General features: G+C 37.0%; 1 pseudogene; it reads right to left on the bottom strand.

Annotated features, from left to right (window-relative positions):
* Window positions 1–4,325: 4,325 nt before the first annotated feature.
* Window positions 4,326–9,220, bottom strand: LOC124982674 (60S ribosomal protein L5-like; annotated as a pseudogene).
* Window positions 9,221–9,437: the final 217 nt, after the last annotated feature.

Here is a 9,437-nt window from a genome sequence, read left to right as displayed (position 1 = left end):
CTGTTTTGACACTCTACCCAGATGCTCCAATTTTGCTTCAGTGACTCAGAGCTGAGTCTGAATGCCTCAAAGCATGGGTAAAAAGAGTTATGGTGGAGGGAGGGTTGGGTGGCAGTGAACCGGTGTCACCTGCACTGATTTACAATCTTAGAACTAGTGTGAAAACAGTGTGGTGGCCTTGATTGGACACTCACCTGGCTAAGTGCCAAAAGGAACATATATAAATTCAGGTGTTTTTTCCTATCTCAGGATCTTTTCTGTACCATAACAATTCAGTATATAGCAATTTTATGATAAAAGATACAAATTCAACTGAAGGAGCTGTGTTTTTGTAGCAGACAATTGTCTTTCAAGGTATTATACGTCACGTATATGAATGTGTGTTTCTATGTATGACATAACATCCTTGGGTTGACCTACATATATTATCAAAAATTTAATGTTAGATTTTATTGAATTTCTTATCTCAGAGAGACATGGAATTATTTTGAAGCTGATGATACACAAAGCATAACCACAGATCTTCAATCTAGGAGGAGTCTCCCAACTATAAGAGGAGTTTTTTTTTAAACGGATAGCAGCTTTTGTGCAAGCTGTATGTCAAGATACTTGACAGAGTTAAGTCATACAATTGCAAAGTTAAATAACAGAAGGGAGAGGCATTAAGAGGCAAAGAAAAGATAGAAAATTCGTGTTTTCAGATGAGATCTGTGAGGAGGAGGAGAGTCATCTGAGAAGAGAGACATAAGAACCCTCTACAGTTAACAGAAGCTGAAGAGAAATTGATTTGGAAAGAATAGCAGCATAATCACGGTGTTGAATAGTGCATTCAATAATGAGCCTGATTCTTGGAAAAGCTGATCTGAAGGTGGGGCCAATAACTCAGAGAGTGACGCACACCATAATTTCCTGAAAAATAGAGCTACTTCTTACTCCTAATGAGGTTGGTCTACATGACACACTTTCAGAAGGTGTGTTGAGTATTAAAATCAAGGTAAGAGATGAAACTAGGAGTCTGAGGGACACATGAAAGTGATGGAATTTCAGGAGTACACTGACAGCAATGGAAACATGCCACAAATCAGAGTCAACAGCAATATGGAATGTGATGATGGTGTGATAGCCGATCTTTGTGAAATGACAGCTGAACGTAGTTCAATACCGGCAGAGACGTCCATTACCGAGTGCCTGAGAGGGAGAGGATGAATAAAAGAATCTGAGAGGTAGACAATTTGAAACTATTACAAAGACCGGGAAATGGTGTTAACTGAGTGTTGGGCATGGGTTTTAAAGCTAGTAAGTCTCACTTTTGGTATCACTTCTGATACCGAAATCTTTGTTTTTCCCAGTCAAATCTCACAGTGATCTTAACTGGCACCTCAGCATGTGACACAGGTGACAGAAGTGGTGCTGTGCACACTGCTGCTGATCACTGCAGTCCTGGGGATGGGTGGGAGGGGCAGGAGGCATGAAAAGCACAGAACTCAGAGCCCGACATGCTAGAACACATCACCAGCTCTCCTGAAATGTGCCTTTGCATTTCCTAGCCTCACAAAACATACTCTAATTATTTTCCCCCTAACCTTAACCCTAATGCTTTTTCTAGATTCCTCTGTTCCATGCCGGTCTATCTCCACTACTGTGCTGGCAGACTTCCTCAGAACAAACCCACTCTTCTCAGTATAGTCTCTGCTTTTGCTTGCTAAGAATATAAACCGTTTGCTGATTTTATCCATTCTTCCACTTTCACTGACTTGAACTCTCAAACTAAACCACTTCACCCTGAACCCATAAATGCACACACCTATTCTCCTCTGACCAGTTCACTAAACCATACAGGAGAGAGATGAACTAGCCTGTTTAGTTATTCAACATAAATATATCAACCTCAGGCAATGTTGCCTTTATATTTTTTTCTTGTGTCTAAAATATTCCAAGAGTACATTTGAAATTTTATTTTTCTAGAATGAGACACTTGGAAAACTAGCTTTTCTATTTTACATTTTGCTTCAGAATCATATCACCTAAACTTTTGACATATAAGAATTGAGTCAGTAAGAACATTTGTGCAATAGAAAAGAGAGAGAGAGAGAGAGAGAGAGAGAAAGCACCATCTATTTGGAGCCTGTTATTTGTCTCTGTTGCTTAGATTTTTTCCATTTTTTAAAATTAACAGAAAAGTGTCTGGCATCTGCCAAATAAAACTCTGACAAATAGGAAGCCTTGAATAAAAGAAACTGGCATGTTGATTGAGTACTGAATTCATCAGGAATAACTACTTTTCCTTTAGAAGGCATAATGTTCTCAGGACTACCTGTGTTAGGTGCCTACAACTCCTCTGCTTTAATCTTCATCTTAACATTATCATTCTTAGACTCCAGTCTCCAGTGCAACCCCTTTTTACCCGTGGCTCTCACAGTCCATCATTCCTCAACCCTGCTGTCCATCTCTGGAGAACTTTCCATCCATTCAGTCATGAACCATTGCATGAACCTCAGAATTAAACTTTGGAGATTGGTAACATGGCATGTTCATGCTTTCCTTTTATAATAAAGCTGTGAAATAGCATGTTCTCGCATGAAAGTTTAAAAAAAAATCATTACTAAATTGAAAATGAATGAAATTGACATATATGAATTAAAAGAGAACAGAGGAATCATTGTGATTTGGAGTCATTCATTCATCTGTTCATTCATTCAGAACAAATGTAAACTATATGTGGCACTGTACTAGATGTGAGGAATTCTGAAGTTAGAACAAACAAACAAAAAGACCAAGTCATATATAGTGTTCAGTTGGAGGGAGACATATAAAATTAGTTCGGGAGAAGTTTTAATTGGAGATGGATTGGCTTCTCACTGAGAAGGCAATACTTGACTCAAGACCTGTGAAAGGAGAGAATGAGTTCTCAGGCTTCCTTGGTACTTCACTGTGGTCATAAGCTGAACCCCAGACAATAGATGCTACGTAGTAATTCCAGGCCTCTCCCATATCAGTCACCCAGTTGCAACTATTCTCTTTCATACTTCTAGATGATTGGGGTAAAGATGCTTAAGTGACCTTGGAAAGTATATCAGATGACGGAGTGTCCAGCTGCCTAGGTCCCTGAATGACTCACCAGAGAGAAATTGACAGCCTATTCTCAATACATGTTGGACTTACAATCATCAAAGTAAAGAATGGAATAATACATTTAGGTTTATTTCTCTCCATAGTACACAGCTTACTTTGCCTGATGCCGTATATGTTAATTGGCATCTCAACAAGACTTTTTTTTTCTGTCTGGTGTGGGCAAAAATCTTATCGAGAGTTGAAAAAAAAGAATGAGAAAAGAATAACTGAGTCAACAAGATTAGGAAATGGTCAGGTAAGATCCCCAAACCCCCACACAGAAACAGATATGAGGAAAACTAAGCCAAAAAATACATTATTAGATGGAAGAAATATCAAAATAATTAGAAAGGAACACAATAATCATAAAGGAGAGGGAATTGTTAAGAAATATCCAGGAGTAGATAAATTCAGTATACACTGAATTTTGTGTATAACTGGCGGGTTTCAGCATTTTTAAAATTTTAGTTGCTTGGTCAATAAGATCATTGTCTTTCTCTGAAAATTCTCTATAGAAGATTATGGTTTGGTTTAAATCTCAGCAGCTCACTCCTGAGCTCTGAGGAAGTTTGACTCCTTCTGAGCTACCTCATCTTTTTTCTGGGCAAGTGACAGCTGAGGACAGTCCTATCTTTCCTCTTTAACTTATCCTTAGGGTTTTTCTAGTAGACTGAATTCTTTTCTATAGCAGAATGAACTTTCTTATGCATCTCCTTCATGATGTCTGGAGTTACATGATTCTTTATGTACTGAGAGAACTATTTCTTGTAAGCATCTACACCTATTATGGTTTGGGTTAGAATGTCCCCCAAACCTCGTGTGTTGGAAGCATGGTCCTCAATGCAGCAAGGTTCAGAGGTGGAACATTCAGACAGAGATTGGGTCATGAGGGCTCTGACCACATCAGTGGATTCATCCATCTAATGGACTAGTGGGAAGTGGGAACTAGTTAGAGGAATTGGGGACTCAGAGCATGCCCTGAAAGAGTTCATCTTCTCCCTAGCCCATTCCTCTCTCTCTGTGAATCTGGGTTTCCATATACTGGAGTTTTTCTCCACCCACCCTTCTGCCATGATATTTCTGTGTTGGAGTCAACTGACCATGGACTAAATCTTCTGAAACTATGAACTCAAACATATCTTTCCTCCTCTATGTTGTTCTTGTCAGGTATTTTGGTCACAGCGACACAACCCTGACTATCACATGCATATAATCTACAATATTCTGAGCCTCAACATCCTTCTGAGTAATTCTACACTGAAGTCTTTGCTTTCAGGATTATAACCATGGAATCTTGTGGTACTGGGTAAGTCAGACAAACTTCCATGAGTAGCCCCCTTTCAGGGGCCCCAAAAGTTTATTTCCAGTTGTAGCTGTGACAAGGATTGTACCAAATATATCATGCAAAATGGCACCAGGTTGACCATCAGTGTGTTCTGCATTGTATTTATCTCTGGTCATCTTCATTTGACTTTTGTGGATCTTCTCCATGCCACACCTATTGAAACACCTGTGGGCTAGCTGTAGGCCAGTAAAAACTGCTGCAGTATTATTTGCTAGGCAAATTCACAATATATTTTGGTGTATCATGGGCATGTGCTGTGTAGACTGTCATATCCCTTCTATCCAGACATAAACAATATGAAAAATGATTTCTGTTGGTTATTGGAACTATCATTCTTTTTGGGTATGTCGTACTTATTTTTGTCCTGGGTTACCAAATGTTTCCTAGCATAGTAATCAGGTTTACCCTCTTGCTATCTCTCAGATTTCACTTGTTATCTCTTAAAGTAGATATTATTCTTTGAAAACGTTAACAAGCCTCATCTGATGGAAAAGAGACCCACATCTGCGCCCTATCCAGACCTGCATACCCAGCAATGCTATGGCAGAAAAGCAGATTTCTGAACTGTTAACATCACTGTTATTTAAACATTTTGCTCAATGACACAGAGATACAAAGCCTCATTTACCTCCTTACACTTAAAAAATGTTAAACATTGCTTTTATCCTCTTCTAGCTTCTTCTCCAATTTGCCCTATGAACGGTTATTAATTTCCCCAAAGATCTCTTTGGCCAGGTTACTCCACTATACACTCAAAATAGGCCAATGGTATCTTTTAAAATCAAGTCCCAACTCCTCTGTTTGGCTTCAAAGCTCTTCATTGAAGGACTTTATTTTGCTTTTAAAATCTCTTTTCTGGTAATATCATCTATTTCAGATTGTTCTCTTTGTGGTTTCTTCCCTCCAAATGAGAGTTATTCCCTGACCTTTGCTTTTTCTCATGTTCTTCCTGGAGAGAACTCAAAGAATGGGAAATATCATACCGGTGTGCCAGACTGCCAGGTTTAACCCAGGTTTTGCCACTACTAGGGATGTAATTTCATTTTCCTTGCCTTAATTTCCCTATCTTCACAGTGGGTATAATAATAGTAACTATCCACGTGGGGATGACAATTCAATGAGAAAATGTGTATATATCAACTTAGATCACTTCCTACACAAACACTGCATAACTATTCAATAAATATTTTATTTCTTCTCTAGTCTTGCTTTATTCAACCCATCGAGGTCCAATGTCTGCCTTTACACATGTTCTCTTATTTCTTTAAGGCCATTAGAAAGACACCATTGAGGATGCGATTTACACACTATTGTACGTAGACTAAACTTTCTCTATACTTCTGAAATTCCTATGGATAAGGTCTCTCTGATATGTTCCAGGGGTTTGGGAATACCTTTGTGCTTTCTCATTTTGCATGATATATTTGGTACAAAGTATAAGAGAGAGGAGATTCTTTCCTAAGAAGGATGACACTATTCTGTAGAAGTGTAGGCAAGAGGACTAGCACAATGCTACCCACTGAATCTGGCAGCCTCAGTGAGCCTTCGGTAGCTGTGCCAAAGCCTGTTTCTGGCTTCTGGGATATGCTGAGAATTAGGAAGAAGTCAGATAATGACACAACGGTGGTCAGGAATGATGTAAGCCTTTTCTGAAGAACTCTTTTGATTAGTCTTAGATCTCTAGGAATGCTTCATGAAACCACAACATCTTGATGAGAGCTCACCCTGCAAATTATAAGGTATTTATTGCCTTGCTATTCCAAAGTCAGACAAAGACTAGAATTTGTAGAAAGGGGAACAGGTAGTCTGGAGGAAGATCAAGTAAGGGTGACACATGGAAAAGTTTGAAAAAGGGTAAAAGGGGATAGAAGTACACTAATCCTCTGAAGATGGGTTTGGGAGAGGCAGGGAAGTGGGGGAGGCCCAAATATAATGTCAAAAGGAAAAGGAGATTCCATAGTCAATGTCAACAAGGTAATTTTAGTTTCTGCTACCTGTTCTGTGAATAATGCATAATATGGAAGTAATTTATTTTGGATGAGTTGAAATAGTGTCAGAATGAATGCTTTATAGGTAGACAAGTGTGTCCTATTTTTTTAGACAATCGAGCATATAAAAACCTACTTATGGAAGTTGATCAACTTGCAAAACATTGTCTGTCTTATTAAAAGTATCTCAGGTTATATAAAATGGATTAGTTCCTGGGTGCTTTTACTTATCAAACTTCCCAAAGCTTATTCAGAATAAAATTCAATAGTCAAAAATAAAATGTATATACAGCCTTTCAGATAACCATTACTATTGAAAATAAGTGACAATATATCTTAGGCTCAGAGTCATAGAAAATCTTCTTCACATTAAACATGGTTTTATTGAGTTGTCACAATTCAGAATTATTTAATTCTCTTATGCATACCTCTTCCTCCCAATGTGGAAAGAACACTCTAAGATGATAAAATAATGGGGTGGCTAGAGAGAAGTATTTTAAATTTTCTGAGCCTCGCTTCTGTAACCTACAAGATTAGGTTGTTGGAACATGATCTGCTTTACACTTTTATGTTGAAAGAAGTAATAAAATGCTTGTGAAAAAACTTCATAGAATGCTGTGTTGTGGTGGTGTGTCTTGCTCTTATATCCAAAGGGAAAGTAAAGGTGTAAGAGCCATTTTTGACTCCAGCTGAAAGCTTAACCTTGGTGCATGCTTTTTTTTTTCTTTATTAACTACCTGTAAATTAGTTTTATATATACAAACTAAGAGGGGCTTTATGAAGTTTATCAAGGTAATATTTATAAAGTTCCCTGAAATCCCTAGCTGAAAGACAAAATGTCATGTAATATTACTTGTCTAAAAATGAGACCTTTTGTGAGCCTTAATTATAATTTTAAATTCCCTTACATTAAGGAATCTGAATCAATCAAATATAATGAGCAATGACTATTTGTATTTTACAAACTCCTGAGGGCCTCAAAGTGAGTTTCTCTTTTTTTGTTTTTTAACTTTCACATCATATAGCTATTAAAATTGTTGATTATGATGGTAGCCCTGGTACTACTAGTAGTAGTAGTAGTAGTAATAATAATAATAATAATAATAACATATTTATCCAAACCTTGGTAGCACATACCCCTCCCTGCTATGGCAATGATCAAGTAAATGGGTGTCACCCAGGGCTCACTTATGGGATTCAGGGCACAGAATCTTGAAAAGGTAACATCAGACTTGGGTAAATTCAAACAAAGCCAGGATCTAAAGCAGGAAGACAAAGGAGGAACTGAAAAGTCACAAAGTGCAGAAATCAGAGCCCTTACAGATTGGGACAATGATTCTATTTATTTATTTATTTATTTACCTATTATATTCTGACAATTCAAGGTGTAGTAGGACTATTTTCATGATCTTGCCCTTTAGTTATAATTACCAGAGGTATATATTTTTCATCCTTGTTAATAGGGGTCTATTCTTATTATTGATATAATCATTTTATTTATTTAAAAAGGACTGGTATCCAATTGAAAATAGTCACATGTCTTAGTGTTTCTGGGGGTATTTTAAGGAATGTTCTTAAACCATCAGGTATATAAATCATGTTCTATAGACTCATGTCTATAGGGCACAACACTTATGCCACAATAAAAACACATAGACAAATAATGAGATCCTTTTTCACTCCTGATCTTTTGTTGGTGAGATCAGGTCATGCAGGGAGAGATATTTTCCTTCTAATTCCTTTTTAGATTAATGTCTTCATTAATCTAACTTTTTTCATGGCTAATAATTTAAACCCATATTTAGATTAAAATGTAGACTGGCCATAAAATTTGCTGTTGAAATCAAGGCACTTTTAAGAATGCACAAGGGTGTTAACTGACAATTGTGCCAAGGCCACAGCTTCCCTGTCCTGGGGCCAATTATCATGTATGGTATCTAATGAGGTGCCTTCAGATGGAAGAGGAGGCCAAGCCTTTGGCTATTCTTCCCTGATGTGTCATGAAAGTAGGTTTTACTTATGTTCCTGAAACATTCTTTCCAAATGGATTTTATAATAATTGAATCACACTTTAACTGCACTAAAGGATTTTGCTATTTAAAGGAATTATATGGTGATTCCTATTGCAAATTGGATAATGGAACCCCAAATTTATCTTTAATATCTTTCATAAGTATTGTTATACAGTTAAACACTTAGTTCCCAGTACATCTATATAATAGTGTCTAATAGCATATATATATATATATATATATATATATATGTGTATGTATGTATATGCTTATTTCCTGAGAAATGTTTCAAGGCTACTTAACTCAAATTTTACACCCATCCCATTAGCAAATCCAGTTGGTTATTCATTTAAAATCTATCCTGAATCTATTTACCACCCAAAAGCAAGGAACTATGACTTCTCACTTTGTCTGCTACCATAACCTATAGATGTGCCTCACCAGCAGATTATTATTTTAATCACAGACCAGTTAACAATGCAACTGGAAACCATCTAATGTCTTCCTATCACATATAGAGTAAAATAAACCCTTTTCTACAAGAATTGCCTTCCCCTGACCCTGGCTGTATTCTTCTTAAGACACACTTCTTCTTTATCCACTATTGTCACTCTGGATTTCTTGCTATTACTCAAGAACATCTGCCATGCCTCCAGCTTCACACCTTGGCCTTGGTGATTCCCCATATATTTTGCATGGGTAACATCTTTAACTTCAGCCTTCTGGTCTAATATCAGCTCTTCAGGTAGAATTCTGCAGATCATTCTGTCTAAAAGTTACATCAGTCACTCTCGTTTTAGTTTTCTTCATAGCACTTGCTTACTTTGGAGATTTTATTATATGTGTTTATTTCCTGTTTTCCTAAATAGAACTCTATGAAGGAGGGAATTCTATTTTATTTTCTATAATATCCAAAGCATCTAAATAAGTGCTGGCATATAGAAGATATCCAATTCATATTTGCCACTTGAATATATTAAG

The sequence above is a fragment of the Sciurus carolinensis genome, chromosome 4 (genome assembly GCF_902686445.1).
Source record: "Sciurus carolinensis chromosome 4, mSciCar1.2, whole genome shotgun sequence".
NCBI lineage: Eukaryota > Metazoa > Chordata > Mammalia > Rodentia > Sciuridae > Sciurus > Sciurus carolinensis.
This window is presented reverse-complemented; position numbering and strand designations above follow the sequence as displayed.